Consider the following 16,685-nt stretch of genomic DNA (forward strand, 5'->3'; position numbering starts at 1 on the left):
TGAAGGACCGCCAGCACCAGCCCCGCTGGGCCATGAAGGACCGCCAGCAGCTGATTCACTGCAAAGGACCCCGCTGCCACAAGCACCGCTGAACAGGGCACCGCCGCCACAAGCACTTTTGGACCATCTCGGTGTGCACTATAAACAATACCTATGTGTCATTTTTTGCCAAGCAAAATTCAGTTTCTGTTTAAAATTCTGAGACTTTCCTATTGAAAAGTCGGGATTTCAGTGCATTTTGCCTGCAGACATCAATCAATGGGATATCTTTCAAAAATGGTGGATGCGCCATATGTTTTTTACCTCAGAGTTTGCCCACCTCATTTAGAGGGCAAACTTATCTTCCATTGGTCAGATGCAGACCTGCCAATTTCACAAAAACATTTACCATTTGAGGTCTAAGGACATAGGGACATATTTATGATTATGTGATGCAACACAGCACAGCAAACCACCTACTCATGATGCATGACAGGGAAAGGTCAAGAATACACCATATTTGAAATAATATGAAGCATTCCTGCATTTTCCCAGTGCTGGTTCACAATGTGCTGCCTAGCACCAAGTCAGGCACTCTTGCATCATGGTGCAAGGGTGTCTGAGTTTTAAGCAGTTTTGTTTTTCATGCAGGAAGGGGCATCTTCCTGTACACAAACAATGCCCTGAGGCTTTTCTTCTTTTGATATTTTCTGCAAAATGCAGACACATAGAAAGAGGAAAAAACAAGGAGAAATTAATGTATTTCTCCTTGTTACGCCTCACCTGAGCTTTTGGCACATTCCCAGTTCTACCACCTATGGTAAATCTGGGAAAGGATCTAAATCCATAGGTGTTACGTGGGAACACCCATGTACAAGCCACGGAATGCCATCTTGTGGAAGATTAACACAACACAGGGATTTGCACTGCACTGCGTTTCTCTGGATTTATCAAGCCACTCAGGGCCATGCAAGGTGGCCATGTGTGGCTTGATAAAACTCATTTAGTAATGTTTGACTTGCATCACTGTGCACGGTGCAAAAGCAAAACAACTACTTCATAAATATTGCACTCAGACCCTCTGTTCTGTCTTGTCTTCTGTCTCTACGAAAAAAATCAAACAAAATACAAACGTTATTGAGAGTAGCGCCAATGTCCTTGTTAGTTTAAACAATCATAATTTACATCATCTGTGCAGGGCCTCTAAAGACAAATTGGTAGCCAGTTCTCTGCAAGGGTTTCAAGGTCATCTGGTGCTCATTGTATGGTTTCAGATCTTCACCCATTGACAGGGGAAGAGAGACAAGATTGTGCACCCATGGTGGCACCATGTGAGTTGATATGTCTGCATATGGCAGACCCACACCTGTCAGGAATCCCCAAGGTGCCTCCTGCGTTATTTGTCAGCATCCCCAGGGATTAGGGTTAAATCATATCTCTGTTCTTGGTTAAACCTTCATGTTTCTAAATAAACATAATGTGCTGTGTTACACAATTGGTTTTATCAATGCTTGTATTACCAATGCTTGTTTGCTAATGTGAGAAGGTGTAGACATGTGCTTCTAATTGGGTGTGGGGACTCATCCACATGTGGAAACTCAACTGCTTTCCTGATTGGCTTTAAATAGCAGTTAGAAGCATGCCTCCCTGTTTGGCTCTTTTTTACTTCCTGATTTCAGCATCTGATTTGGCAGTCCAGCTCCTGCTGTCATCCTCATATTCGGGACTTTTGAGGCAATTCTTTTCTTCGTTCCTGTACCAGCTGACACCAGGCATTCCTCCAGCACTCCGGAAAAGACTGACGCTAAGTGACTAGTATTCTCCAGGGAGTTTGTTCTTTGAGCGCTGCGCTTTCCTAGAACAACTGGTGTATTTCAGACCCCGTATTTTGGCTTATCTTGAAGAGACAAATGCATTTCTGAACATTCTACATTATTATTATTGTAGTTACTTGCCTAAATGTGCTTCAGGAAATCTGCTTCAGCTCAAGTACTACAAAAAGTGACAGTGCAATTACATGACTTTTCTTTCACTAATAGCATAACTATTGAATTTAAATAGTGTAATTCATGCCCATGCTTCAGGTTTGAGGAATTTGCTTTTGAAGGGTTTCTCACACACACAGTGAAACCAAACCAAACTGTGCCACCCTAACTGTTTCTTGGATTGTTTTTGTTCCTTTTAGTTTAACCCTATGCATGCAGGAAAGTTATATGTGATATAATTAATGCCCTTGTTTGTCTTTCTTGTACATGATAAGGGCAACCACAGTTCTAATTGTAGTGTGCAACAGTGAATCTCTGTGAAGCCAGCCCTAGTGTCGCAGTACTTATTGTTATGGTACTCAGTTTGAGTTTTTGGTAATGCAGTGTTAGTAATTGTGCCAACAGTTATTATTATCCAAGAAAAGTGCTGGAGCATCCTGGTGATCTTCTACCGATCCCGGGCCCATATCAGAAAGAGAGATTCAGTTTCAAGGAAGCTGAGTTCACTAACTCTACTATCACTCTGTCAACAACGACCTGCCCTCCCAAAGATACAGCGTGCCTGGATGGACTGGCAAGATGTGGCAGTGTTTTGTCAGTGGAGGAAGTACCAAACATTGAGTTAGTTTTGGTAGCCAATTTAGCAATGAGGGTCCACGACAAATTCGCCAATGCTTCCTTTTCTTCTTAGATCAGGCTATCTGATAGTTTTACACTGTCAAATGCCATAGTGATGGCTTGGGAGCTAAAATTTCTATTACACCTGTTGAAATGTTACTGATCAGGAGGCAAACCAACAACATCACCTTTTTTGATACACTCAATCCTTGTCAGGGAAGTAAAGAAAAAAGGTGCCCATCTTGTTTCACTTGGGGCTGTTTTTAGTTTCCATAAATAATACAGACTAGAAAGCAATTGTTATTTTGCATACTAGGGAAAGTATTCCCATGTGTCTGTGACATCTAAAATGGGGATCTGATCAGGTTTCTGGTATTATATCATTGTACTGTTATGGTATTTGTTTTTAATGTCAGCACCTTGCACTCCAGTTAAGATGTGGAAGCTCTTATGGGAAAGGAACTACACAGCAGGCTGTGCTAGGTTAAAAGGATATCGTTTTGCAAGGTGCACTGAACGGGAGTGTTTCAGAGATCGTCTCTTTTTGTTACACTGTTAGTGTGCCTGGACATGTAATGAAATTAAAAGGGCTGATAGATGCTTAAGCTTTAACATTTGTTTTGGCCTGGGAGGACACTTTCAGAGAGAAATTGGGAGTCTACGAGGGAATTGTACTGGTGTTGAGCATGATTTAAACATGCCATGTTGAACATATAACTGCAAACCTGTGCATGGATTGGAGGGTAGTACAGTGAGATACAGTTGCATGCACGGTCATGACTACCCATCCATGGGACAGCTTTAGTTTCAGATGTAGGGTTCATTCTAAGTCATTATTTGTAGTCCCCCAATTTTGACACTGAATGTGTTTGGCTGTTGGTTGGTTCAATCACTGAAAATGTGCTGGAGAGGAACCAGGAGGGATATTTCCAAGCCCCGTACACCACTGGTGCGTCACCTTTTGTGATGTACCAGTGACCCACATCTACAAGGTCACACAAAGCCACTTTGCATGGGTTTACATGCCCTTGTAAATATTTTTTAAGGCAATGAAGCACAAGTCCCTGCATTCTCTCACACTGCGTCAGGGAGGAGTACCATTGTCGATGTAGTGGGTGTTCTCCCACAATGCCCATTAGTTTTTTTATGCATTCCCAAATTTATAAGAATCTGTAAACCTGGGAATATGTCAAAACTCTACGCTTCCCTTAGGCCAGGAACAATGAGGAGAAATATAATAATTTATTTTTGTTGTTTTCTCTGTCTCTATGTGCTGCATTCAGCACACCTAGACAGAGGAAATGCCTCTTTGTATTGGTTTTGTGGAGGAAGATATCCCTTCCTGCACAAAAACAATCCTGCTGACAACGTAGACACCCTTGCACCATAGTGCAAGGGTGTCTGCGTTGGCACTTGGCAGCAATGTGTGCACCAGCGTAGGGGGAAAGGATCTTGTAAATACAGTGCATTTCTGCCTTTTTGAATTAGCGTAGGCAGCACAGCAGACGGGCTTGCGGTTCTGCCCTATGACAATTCCTTGTAAATATGCCCCAAGGTCTTTATCTTTATCATCAATAGACTACTGAATAATATGAATGGGGCTTACTACAATATAATAAAACAGAACCATATAACACCTGCCTTCATGTCTCTAAACTCGGTACTGATGAACAAACAATACAATTTAAAAATGTTAGCAAACTTACAAAGTGGCAGAGTTTTCAGATATCTGTAAAGGATGGCTCTTCACTATGAGACCTTCAGGAGTTTGAGATAAAATCACACTATTGAAATCTGGCATACAATATATAACAAGCATTAGCAAAGACATCTAGCCTTGCACTAGCAAGGTCGTGTGATGAATTAAATGTTTTAATGTTTTATTGTAAGCACATGACAAAGCAATCTAGATGTAAATATGCTGCTACCTAAATGTAGCTACTAAAATTCCACACATAAAGAAGGTCTTGACAGACATGGAGCTGCAATATAACTTAAACACGGTTTAACAACAACTTTATAAAGGAGACATAAATCATCATCTATCCGGGCACTAGAACTGCAGGCAAAATATATAACTTTTATCACTGAAGAAAATTGGACTATTTGTACACGGTTTTGTGCGGTCACTCCAAAGGACAAATAATCAATCATGTCTTCTAAACATCGCCATCAATCAAATGCACACAACCCATACCTTTGGACTGACCACACTACCATCCCTATCTACCTGCTCAGCGAACAAACAACAAACCAAGGTCAACACAAAAAGAAGACGAAAACTTCAGACCCTTCAATGACTTCTTGATAGACAACCTAATGCTGCCCAATGTCAACAACCTTCTAAACAACAATTACAATTAACAATTATTTGGATATCAACATAAATGTCCATATCCCAATTACAAAACACAGGTGCAAGTCAAAGCCTTCAGTGCCCTTCTACTCTAAAGAACTTCCTCAAATTAAATAATCCATTCGCAAGTTGGAAAGAAAATGGAAGGAAAATAGAACTCAAGAGGACGTCTTCATACTGAAGGACCTCCACACAGCAGATAGCTCATCACATCAACCAAAGTAAAGTAACACACCATCACCATTAATGAAGCCATCAAAACAAGCAGAACACTGACAATCAAGAACTTCATGAACACCCTGCTAGTCCCACCTATTTCTCACTCTACTGAAAAAGTGAATGCCATCAAACTCTTCTTCAGTGAAATAATACAGAAGATCCCACAGCACATTGATGATATCAGTCCTGCTTTATCTCTTACACCCACCTGTTCCCGTAGAATCCCAAAATGGTTCGCGTTCAAAGCCATATCTCTCCCAGATCTGGCTGACAAACGGAAGACCCTCAAAGCCACTTCTTATGAAGATGATGTCTTACAATTATCCATCAACAAAGCTCTCTTTGAGGATGCCCTCTTATCCCAGAGTAACCATTGTCAATGTCCCCCTCATTCAAGGTATCTTGGGATTTCCTCCTATTTTTTCAACTGACACTAGTTTGTACATCTCCGCACCTCCAGGTCACAAAATATCCCTGCCACATGTGCAGTCCCCTAAGGTTCCATTCTGTCTCCTGTCATCTTCACATGGAGCTGCTTGATGCTCTACTCAGAGACAGCAGCATTAAGTAGATGATACACAACTGTATTTGAATGTCTCCATTTGCTTCAGACATCCTAAGCATCTAACACTGCTTGCACATCATCCAGACCTGAATTCCCAACCCCTGCCTGAAGCTCAACCCAGCCTAGACAGAATTCCTATTATTTTCCAAGAGTAGCAAACAAGATACAGTACAATCCTCACTCTATGACGTGAACCTTGGCTGTTTTGCATCCCGGCTCTCACTGAATGCCAAATCACTTGGATTTACCCTGGACACCAACCTCTCCCTCAAGGAACACACTGACAAAAAACAAAGATTGCCTGGTATCAGCTCTCTGCTCTAAAAAATGTCAAACTGGTTCTTCTAGAAAGTGACTTCAGAACTTGTGTTCAAGCCCTTGTACTCTTGCATCTAGATGGTGGTACTTTATGGCTTCCTAGACTCCACGCTGGCACACATTAGGGACACCCTACACACTACAGCATCCCTTGTCATGGGCCTAAAGAAATATAATCACCTGATCACGGACCTGATGGGACTCCACTGGTTCCCTTTGCTAGCCTCCACCATCTTCAAAATGAGCTGAATCATTTACAAAGCCATCACAGTCTGCACCCCCATATATCTTGCAGACAAGCTCACTACCTCTGGTGGTTTTCAACACTCCTACAGCCAGAACACTGTAAGACTGCAAATTAAACAAGCATTTGCAATGCAATAGGTTTCACATTTTCTTCAGTTAGAGCTATTAGCACTGTAAATTCATAACTGGACTTTACCTGGCACATAAATTGGTTAACTCTGCCTCATAATGGTGTATTTTACTGCCATATAATTTCAGTGGTGCAGCATTTAACAAAAGCATGTCCTCTATCCTTCTTCCTAGATCTTACAAAATATACAATTATCATATAAACCTTTCTTAGAAATCAACTTTTTGAACATTAGATTGTAATGCTCAAAACACCATAACATAAATATCATTTGGGATGGCTTGGAGGGTGAAAGGAAAGAAGTAGTCGGGAGTAAAGATGAAGAGGCGTAGTAGTAACAGTGTCATGGGCCCTGGAGTAAGAGAGGAAAAAAGTTGACTGGAATTTCAGTAGGAAAATGCAGCAGTAATTAGAGTGACGTCCGTAGGACTCTGGGGCCTGGTGCCACTGCACCTGTTGTTCCATTGATAACTAGGCCTCAAGAGAGAAAGAGAAATGGGGCAGAAAAAGAGAAGCAAAAGAAATACAACAGACAAAAGGAAGAAAGAGAAGGGGTCACAAAGAAATAAAAGAAAGAAGGGAAAGAAAGAACTAGAAAAAGAACACACAACTAAAAGAAAAGTAAAGCAAATGTGGGAGACAAAAGAAAAAGGGGAATGAAGCTAGTGAACAAAAGATAAAGAGGAAAAAATAATGAAAGAAGTGTGAAAGAGAAAAATGAACATTAAAGAAAAAAAGAGAGATGGTGAGAGAAACAAACAGCGAAAGTGCCAGGGCATGCATGTACTGACACATTTCTCACAGACACAGAATGGGAAAACCACTTTGACACTTGAGGTCTTGACAAGTAACTTGTGGCTTCCACATACAAATGGGAAAAAGACGGATTTATTGTAAAACATGAATTGACAGATGAAGATAAGAAAAACACCAGAGGAATAAAGAAAGATCTGAAAAAAAGTGAAAAGACGCATACTGAGTCAAAGGATAGAGCAAATATAAAACACAAAGAAAGAATGAAGGGAAGAGAAAAAATAGTGAAAGAATGAGTGCCAGTTGAAGGAAAAAGAGAAGACCGAAACATGGAAAGAAATAACCATGTTTTGGCAAGTTTGAAAGAGGAGGTAGCAAGAGGAAGAGGAAAGTAAAGAAAAGGAGAGGAGTAGAAATAAACAGTTGAAAGAAAGAGTAAAACTGTCAATGTGTGGATTTTAAGAGCTGGGAATAGAAAAGTGGGGGGGGGAGAAAAAATTGAGAGTAAACTGAGTAAAGGAAAGAACAAAATGAGATTGGTGAAAAAGACCCTCCGAAATGAAGATGGCAGCTAAGAATAGATATAATTGGCTCCCCTGTGTCCAAACAGAAGTCAGAGTGTGGAACAGCAGGGGGCACTGCAGAACAGTAGGAGGTGCATTAGCAGAGTTGTATGTGAACCCCAATAGAGCAATATTGGGGAGCGTCAGATCAGGATGGGGGTATAGACAGAGCTGTGTCCCGGCCCATTGCTGGAAAAACAGAAAGGCAGCGGGTGAGGAATGAGAAACGGAGTGCCATGTAATTCCTGGTATTGGAATAGTGGGGCACTGTAGGTGAGAATTGAGGTCCTCTGACAGAGTTGTTTGTGTGCTGCAGTTCTGGAATAGTAATGGCCACACAAAGTCAGAAATGAGGTATGTTAATGGAGCTATGTGTGGAAAATAGTATTGGCATGCCAGTGCTGCTGAGTGTTAGCCTGGATGTGCCTGGTGAAGCTGTGAGTGGTGCCAGGCATGGGAGTGGCATTGCCTCTGAAACACAGAAGCAAGGAGTCCTGAAGGCCTTATTACTGAGAAGAAATGTTCACTGAATGTTAGAATGTATGGATTCTGGTGGAGCTGTGGTGGTTCCCATCAATAGTGGCATTGGATGTTAGACTTGAGCTGCACTGGCTGAGCTATGTTTTGCTCTTTTAGGTTTAGTATTGGCTTGGCAGTGGGACTGAATATTAGAATTGAAATGTTGTAAGGGAACTGTATGTGAGTGGGGTCCCAGTATAGGAAAGGAAGTGACCTCACCAAGGTAGAACTGCACCCAAGGTCTCAGTGCTGGAAGAGCAGAGTGTACTGACTGCAAGAACTGAGGTGCTCTGGCGGACGGCGGGTGTGGGGTTCTGGCACTGGCACAGCTGAAGGACTTGGAGTGTGTGAACTGAGATGCACTGATGGAGCTGTGCCCGAGGTCTCAGTACTGGACCAGCAGTGGTCTGGCAGGCAGCGTGTATTTGGTTCCTGGCACTGGCACGGCTAAGGGCTTAAAGAGTGCAAACCCAGGTGCACTGATGGTGCTATGCCAGTGGTCCCAGTACTGAAGCAGCAAATTGTAGTGACTGCAAGAATTGAGGTGCTCTGGCAGACAGCATGTGTGGGGTTCGTGGCACTGGCACGGCTTAGGGTTTCAAGTGTGTGAACGGAGGTGCGCACGAGGTCCCAGTACTGGAGCCGCAGAGTGTACTGACTGCAAGAACTGAGGTGCTCTGGCAGACAGTGTGCGTGGGGTTGTAGTATTGGCACTGTTGAGGGCTTGGAGTTTGTGACGTGAGGTGCACTGATGGAGCTGCGAGTGGGATCCCATTATGGAACAGAAGTGGGCACTGTCTCTAAGATTTACGGTGCCATGTAGAGCTGGGTGCCTGGGCTATAAGCAATTACAAATGATCCTCCAGGCAGGCACACTTGGTGAAGAAAATCCAAGCCAAGGAAGAGTGGGAACCAGGCAGCTGAGAGAGGGCACAGAGAGCCCAAGAAGACCAAATGTGACCAAGATAACAGCCGGATTCATAGCCTTGTTTACAGCTAAGCTCAGAGGAAGAATGCTCTGCAAATTAAAAGGGAAGCTTCCCTGGACAGGAGCAGGAAACAAAGTAAAGAAAAATTCCCCTACAGACCAGATAAAGAGGACAAACTGTAATTACACAGTAGTTGGTCCCTGCTCCCACACAGAAGGAGGAACAAAGAGGCATGACTGACCACTAGCAAGCACGGATTTTTAAATGCCACAGAAACTAACAAATTAAATAGCTGGAAGCCCACAGAAGAAGTATACTTAAAAGTATAAAAGAGGTCATTCGATTACAGTCAACCTAAAAATGGCAAAAAGAAAAAATAAGGCAACAGTTATTTTTCTCTGTACATCCAGTATCTGCAACAATATTTCTGTATCTATCACAACTGCACAAACGCTGCTCCGATTTATGAAAGAGTTGAATGCTTGCCTCTTTAAAGAACACCATATCACAATGCATTAACCATTAACAACTCAGCTTCATCTTCTACTACTTATCAACTTTAGGCTTGCCTTTGACCATGTACAACACTCCTCTGCCTTTTGGCAATACTTGCGCTACAGAAATACCATATACATACATACATACATACATACATATACACAAATAGAGTCAAAATGGAGTGAAGGCAGCCAGTGGGCAAAGGGAGATCCATACTGTATGCTATAGTGGATAGAAACAAAATGTGAGTGTCAAATTAACAAACTGTCTCCAAGACACAATTCAAAGGTCTAGGGGTTATAATAGATGGTGATCTTTGGAGTAGTGATTTCTAAATATATCATCATTTTAACAAATGTCAAAAAGGTTTCCCCAATACCTTACACAGGATGACCTAAAGCAGTAAAAAAGGTGTTGGTCTCCCAAAGATTAGATTGTTTGAACTGAATCTTCCTGGTTATGTAAACTCGATCTACCTGGCTCTGCCTAGTACACTTATGCACAGTCCATAGATTATTCAAAACCAAGTAGCTCATATAATGTATAACGTTTTACAGGGCTTGCATGCTAGCCCAGCACTGGCATCCTTGTACGGGCTCCGTATGGAGCATTGAGCTAAATTCAAAGTTTGTCATCTCACCTTCAAAGCTATTAAGGGTGTTAAGGGGCAGTGGCCCATCCATACGGGCTAAGCAGCCACGCCCCTCAACCTTTTTCCTGACGTGACGAGTGTCTGTCAAACTTAACAAAATTAGGTTGACAGATACTCTACTGGTTCAGGTCAGACAGCCAGGACCTGGACAAGCATTAAATGTGCAGACTACTGGCTGCCTGAGCTGAACTTTGCTGGGCTAAAGAAGTCACAGCCCTATGTGCGTAACCTCTTCAGCCTGGCATAGGTGCTTTGAGCCCCCCCCCCCATGATGAGGGGGAATGTCACTGATTGCCTCTGACCTAGGCACTTCAGTTTTAAGCTCTGAAGTACCCAGGGTTGAATGTCAATCAGTGACACCTTGTCACAGAGTGGGGTGGGGTCAGCAGTCTCACTGACTCCATCCCACTCTGAGAAACGTGAGGGACTTCTGCCTTCCACCTTAGGTCAGCCAATGAGGGAAGGCAGCAGTCCCAACTCTCGTGGCTTGGGACTGCTGCCTTCCCTCATTGGCTGACCTTAGATCAACCAATGAGGGAAGACAGCAATTCCAACCCTCCTGGAACCGCAGAGGTTTCCCTGTCAGCCATGCTGGTTGTGAGGTAATTTTTTTTTATGTTTAGTGCATGCGTGTGAGTATGAATGTATATGTATTTATTAGTGTTGTGAATGGGTGTGTGAATGAATGGGTGTGAGTGAGGTGTATGTGTGCAATGTAACCTCCCCTATCCCACCCTCTCGCTCGTAAAATTACCAGATGCCACTGTGATCAACAATACATAGCTGAAGGCTAAAGAGATACTACACTTGCCCGGAACTTCGCTCCTCATCTGCCATTCCGGGTATTCCTAAATTCAGGAAAAATTCAATTCATAGCACATACTCTCTGGAAATTCCTGCCTATACTTCTATGCATGGAATAAAACTTTGCACACTTTAGAAAAAATCATAAGATTTAACTCTTCAAAAAGCCTTCTATTAAGTGTCTGAGTGCCAAAAAATCAATTGTAAACACACACTATTTAAAAGTAATTAACATAACATACCACAACATTTCTACAGATTGGATTAGGAACCTCCAAAAAATAATAACATGAAAGAGCAAATAACAGAAGTAGCAGAATTGCAAAAATAGTTCATTAAGTAAGCTGCAGAGATCTTAAAAACAAGATGCAGGATGGCCACAGCTATGATGGAGAAAGAAATATTTGCATTTATATAGTGCATACTACCTGTGATGAGGCATACTAATGTGATATGGGAGCACCAATGAGTGTTTTGACCAAGACAAAGGAAATAAACATATAAAAGATATTCAATAGCAGCACACTATCTCAGGATGTTGGCCAAATATCTTAAGGGCATATTTAAGAGCCCCTAGTGCCACTGGAGTGTCACTTTTCATAACGCTCCGTTGGCGCTAAGCATTGCTCTATATTTACAAGGAGGTGTATCACCCCTTTTTGTGGTGTTATGTCTCCTTGTAAATAGGTACCCCTCTGACCCAGTTTTCTGCTTCAGAGGGGTGTGCAATGGGTGTTGCAGTGGACGTTCCACCGCAACACCTGTCACTTTTGAAGTTTTCTCAGATTTACGAGTTGTGAACCTGAAGCAGAGCCAAAACTAACGCCACCCCAGGAGCATAGCAACAGGATGAGGAATGCTTTTATTCCTCATTGTTTTTTCTATGTCTGCTTCATTCTGCAGCACACATAGAAGAAGCAAAATGCCATGGTCGATTGGTTGCATGCAGAAAGGGACACATTCCAACACATAAACAATCTTTCAAAAAGACAGTTTGCTACTTCTATGTGTGCTGCATTTTGTCCCATCCTGCAAATGAACAATCTATCCCCTCAACGCAGACTCCTTTGCACTGTGGTGTAAGGATGCCTGCGTTGACGCTAGGCAGCTTAATTCAGCACCAGCAGGGGTGCACCATAATCCTCTAAATACAGCGCACCAATGCATTTCTAAAGTGGCCCAACACGGTGCTGCTATTTTTGGCGCAGCACTCGCTGTGGCGCTTTAACATAAATCTGGCCCTAAGTTTGTGTATTGAAGAATACTGGAAAATGAAAAAAATACATTTTTGGCATACAGCTGTAACCTTGATTCAAGGCATCTGGTGTACAAGTAAGAGGGATAGTACAAAGCAAGAACAAACAAAACAATTAGACTTAACTGTTGGCTTAATAGGGAATGAAAAAGTGCAACACATTGGAAACACACACAAGGTGTATATTTGGAGAAAAGTGAGTAGCACACTTAAAATCACAGAGGTAAGCACTCGAGCAGGTTAAACAATAGTTGGTAAGAAAATCAACAAACTAATATGAGAAAAACACAGCTATTATGAGATTGTAGCTGCATTGATTCCTAATGGTCATTGCATGACAGCTATCACCATAGGAAGAATCTTCTTGATCTGCTCATTTGAGCAAATTGCATACTACATCCCTCCCGTACAGAACACATTGATGGTAGACATATATGATAATTGTCTAAATGGACTACATCAGCTAACTGCACATTTGTTTGCCTGACTGCCAAGTGAACTCCCTTTGTCGAGCTGAGGGTATGAATTTTTTATAAACCTTGGGGCATATTTAACCTCTGTTTGCGCCGAATGTGCATCAAAAATTTTGAAGCACATGTGGTGCAAACCTTGCCCCATATTTAACCTATGACGCCCAACCCCGCGGACGTCAAAAAACCGTGTGCATCATGTTTTGGATGCAGGAAACTGCCTTCCGTTAATGACAAGCAAGGTAGGTGTTCCCGTTTAAAAAATGTCTTTAAGGCCTTTGTGCCTTATTTATACTTTTGTGTCATTTTGATGCACAGGAGGGGGCGGGCTTTAAAAAACGGCACACAGCCTGATGTGTGCCGTTTTTAACACCTGTGTGAGGGCAGGCATTAAGGGACCTGTGGGCTCGCTTCCATGGTCTGAGACCATGAAAGCAGTCTAGAGGTGCCCTTCCCTGACCCCCGGGACACCCCCTGCCACCCACGCCCACCCCAGGAGGACACCCATTTATGGGGGGACCCATCCCAGGTAAGTACAGGTAAGTTGAGGTAAGTATTATTGCAGTAAAATGGCGCAAGTCCGCTTTGAGCCATGATTTTTTACTCAAACCTGACTTGCACCATTTTTTGACGCACAACCCCCATTTTCTCTTCTGCTGGCGCTGCCTGGTTTGAGTCATTTATTTTTTTACTCTGACCAGCCCGCAGCGCCGGCTAACGTCAATCCTTAAATAAGGTGCCCGCATTGCACGTGGGAATGGCGTTAGCCGGCGGTAAATTTTTTGACGCAAACCAGCGCTGCCGCTGGTTTGCGTCAAAAGCATAAATATGGGCCATAGTTCCATCATCCTCACAAGCATCATTTTATATTAGTATTTTGCATACAGAGTGTTTAAAAGTGTGTGTTCATTTTCTGAGGTCCCTTGAAATCGTATGAACACACCCTTAGGGGACCTTAGAACAACATGCTCTCAAGCAGTCTGTATGCCAAATACTAATATAAACTGAGGCAATATTGAGAGTTACAAAGATAATTATCCTTCCACATGATGTCCAAAATCTGCAGAGGCTGTTTCCAGTGTTCTTATTGTAGCATCGAAGAATTGGTAGTACATGTGGTCTTAAAATGACTATCATGAGTAGAAATGATGGGTTGAACAAGTGGATTCTTTAGGTCTTTGTGTAGCTTAAAGAGTTAATACAACACAGGTATGATTGAATACTCACTTTTAAGGAATAAGTGTTCATCCTGCTCTAATCAACCTTGTTGCAAACAATCCCTACATTTTAACAAGACATAGGTGCTAATTATGAACACGACGGTAACAATCGCTGTGTTCATGCTGGCGGTCAAAACACCGACCGCCACCGTCCCCGGATTCCCACCAGCCAAATAATGAACCTTTCTGTGGGCTGGCAGGAGGAAACATTATTTCCGGCCGCCAGCCCACACAAAGGCCTGGCCGGGAAATTGACGGCGGCTCCACATGGAGCTGCCGCCAATGCCTCTGTGTGGCGGGTGCAGCTGCACCCGTCGCGCAGATCACTGCCCGAAAATCGGGCAGTGACCTGCGCAACGGGGCACTGCACCGGGGCCCCTGCACTGCCCATGCAAAGTGCCTGGGCAGTGCAGGGGCCCCGAGGGGTGCCCAGGGGCACCCCCTCCGCCAGCCTTTCCCTGGCGGGATAACCCACCATGGAAAGGCTGGTGGATGAGGAAACAATATCTGAGGGGTAGCGCAGCTACCCTGTCGGATGGTGTTTCCACTCACCACCAGGCTGCCTGATGGCAGAAGCCTGACGGTGAGTGAGGGCTGCCGATGGCGGCCCTCACCATGTTCATTATGCAGCAGGTTGGCCCGCCATGCCGGCTGGCGGTTTCAGCCGCCAACGCCGGCATGGCGGGCCAACCCGCAGTGTTCATAATGAGCACCATAATGTGTAAGTTTAGTACACACATCCCTGGAAATTCCTTCATAGCAGGTATCATTGCCTAATTGCCTATAAGCCTCTCTTAAATACATATGACACAGCACTATACTATAAGTTTCCTAGGGTTTTGAATTGAAAAGTAAATGCAATGCTGTTATCTCTGTCTTTTTTTCTCACCTTCTGCCTCTAACTCCACAAGGTCTCCCAGGAGATCTAAATCAGAATTTTTCACTACATAAAAAGCTACCCATAAAATTTTTCTAAAGTATATTTACAGCTCAAAATTAATGTAAGATGTTATTTCTTAGGACATTTTTATAACATACAGCCCGAAGATCAAAATGTATTGTTTACCTTTTTTAAGTTTTGAAACGTTATGAAGTTTGTAAGTTATGAAAAAAAGCATTGAAAGTAGAGAAAGTGCAGTTCTACCTCATTTTCCAGCTCTCCTTCATTCATGCACTTGGTTGAACTGGAGACCGTATCTAATTAACTCAATCAATTTGAGATGAAAGCAGAATTATTTTCAGACTGATGCATAATGAATTTTCAAATATTTCGGAGTCCCTATACTAGTAATGTAGGATAATTTAAGATTTCTGTAGTGGTGAAAAGCTATTGTGTAAGTAACTAAAAACACCAACGCTGAATTGAAACGAATACATTAGCAATCCTTTTCAGACTAGCATAAACTAGCTAGTTAAGTGGCATCTGATAGAATCTACAACATTCTTTTATATATAGGCTCTTTCTCAGCTCTCTGGTTCCCTTTGGAATGCAAAGCAGTTTGCCATCCCAAAAAATTAATGATTGAATTAATTAATTATTTGATTTATAAAGTGCACAGCTGCTCCACAATGTGTCCTAGTTCTAACCTACAAAAAAGGCCTGATCACCGTACTGATCAGCCCACTGAGAAAAGATAGGTTTTTAACTCTTTCCCAAAACAAGTCTACACATGGATAGCGCCATGAGATAATGGAAGCTTATTCCAAGCTTTGCCCACCAGTACCAAAGAGGACCGTCCTTCAGTCAAGCAAAACTTCGAATCTTAACAAGGAAAGCTGTGGCAGAATGAAGAGATCTAAAAGGATTGAAATGTGGAATTTTCCTAACCGGGATACATGGGGCCCTGATTATAAAAGGCACGATGGACAATGGTCAGCACCTTAAACATAATTCTTTTCCCCACAGAGAGCCAATGCAGCTTCCTGAGATGGACAGAGACAGATTCCCTTCTAGATAATCCCGGAATAAAATGTGCTGCTGCATTTCATTTAATTTTCTACTGTTTGGAATGTCTTTATCTTATACTCTGAAACCCCGAAATAAAGGCAGTTTGAGCAGTTCAGCCTAGAAGTGATTATTGGACATCTGTTCTGCACACATCTGATGGTAGGATGTCAAGACATTTCCTCATTGATCAATCAGACCAAAACAGGTTCCAGCTTTTGACACAATCTGGGAGTCCACAGATAAATTATCATTTATCTTTACTCCCAAATTCTTGGCTACCAACATAGGAGGAGGTAGAGAGGGATATCGCTCGGCCAACTGTAATTTGTCTATAAGTCTCTGGCCTTACCAAGCAGTAATACCTCACATTTGTCCACATTACACTGAAGGTAGTAAAGATAGTTCCTACACATCCAGTGAGGGACATCTTTCCGCCAAGTGACAAAAAGACAGAATTTGGTCTGAGACACAGTGATCAAAGATCAGAAGCAGTTGAGTGTCATCAGTATAAGATATAGTCATGAGAACATGAGATTCAAGCTATGTAGCCAGGAGTGTCATGTAGATAATGTAGTAGACAAACCACCGTTATCATCTGAACTCTAATATTGGTCAACCCTATTTGTACCTAAATAATTGGGCTCCACTGTCTCGAGTT

The sequence above is a fragment of the Pleurodeles waltl genome, chromosome 3_1 (genome assembly GCF_031143425.1).
Source record: "Pleurodeles waltl isolate 20211129_DDA chromosome 3_1, aPleWal1.hap1.20221129, whole genome shotgun sequence".
Classification (NCBI taxonomy): domain Eukaryota; kingdom Metazoa; phylum Chordata; class Amphibia; order Caudata; family Salamandridae; genus Pleurodeles; species Pleurodeles waltl.